Source organism: Hippocampus bargibanti, linkage group LG05, assembly GCF_051943395.1.
Source record: "Hippocampus bargibanti isolate YZ-2025 linkage group LG05, ASM5194339v1, whole genome shotgun sequence".
NCBI classification, from domain to species: domain Eukaryota; kingdom Metazoa; phylum Chordata; class Actinopteri; order Syngnathiformes; family Syngnathidae; genus Hippocampus; species Hippocampus bargibanti.
Genome location: NC_142738.1, coordinates 4,162,501 through 4,163,237, shown reverse-complemented (window position 1 = coordinate 4,163,237; position 737 = coordinate 4,162,501). Strand labels below are relative to the sequence as shown.

Sequence of the window (737 nt, the reverse complement as noted above, 5' to 3'; positions counted from 1 at the left end):
GAAACTAAAAACAAGAACATGTCACTAAAAATAATCAACATCGCGGTTGAAAGAAAAAAAAATGAAGTTTTACCTGAACAGAAAAAAACATGGCGGACGATGCACATACTCACGTCACGCTCAGTGGGCGTGGCTTATCGCGCCGCTCGTCGGAGGGAGTGGAGCGCGCACGCAACCGAGAGGCAAAGCGGCAGCATCGTGTCGGCTGCGCGCACGCATCGTCACTCGGTCCTCATTCCCCCTCAAAACGTCAATTGTGTTTGTTTGCCCTTTTAGTCACGAAAAAAAAGAAGACAAGAGGACACGAAGAAGAAGTTAACTTCACTTAACTTCTGTTTGGACTTAACTCGGAGGAATTTGACTTGCCCGGAATATGTTTTGAACGCCGGCGAACAGGTGAGCACAACCGCCGCTTTTTTTTGTTACGATTTACTATTACGAGTAGAATTAATATGAATCTCTTGCTCGTTTCAACTTGTTGAGTTCGCTTTGTATGAGTGCGCGCGCGTGCGTGCGTGGGTACGTGCGTGAGCGAGCGCGTACTCTGCGTGACTCACTTTCCTCCCCAATTCGTAACATTTTCGCATCTTTTGTCCCCTTTTTTTGCACCACCACTGTGCGTGCGCGTATGCGCGTGTATTACAGGTTCACAGCCACCACCACCCCCCCCCCTCGACACCCACTCCCGTCCCTCCTCACATTTTTACGGTGATACTTTTTTGAGCAGTCAAATTCCT

At 48.7% G+C, this 737-nt stretch overlaps 1 protein-coding gene across 1 annotated transcript in view; it reads left to right on the top strand.

Moving 5' to 3' along the window:
- Window positions 1-204: 204 nt before the first annotated feature.
- The window catches only part of met (MET proto-oncogene, receptor tyrosine kinase), a 77,372-nt gene continuing 76,839 nt past the window's right edge, over window positions 205-737 (top strand). Inside the window, exon 1 of the mRNA XM_088996220.1 lies at window positions 205-396. The gene's annotated coding sequence lies outside the window, so the exon portion shown is untranslated. The remainder of the gene's footprint in view (window positions 397-737) is intronic.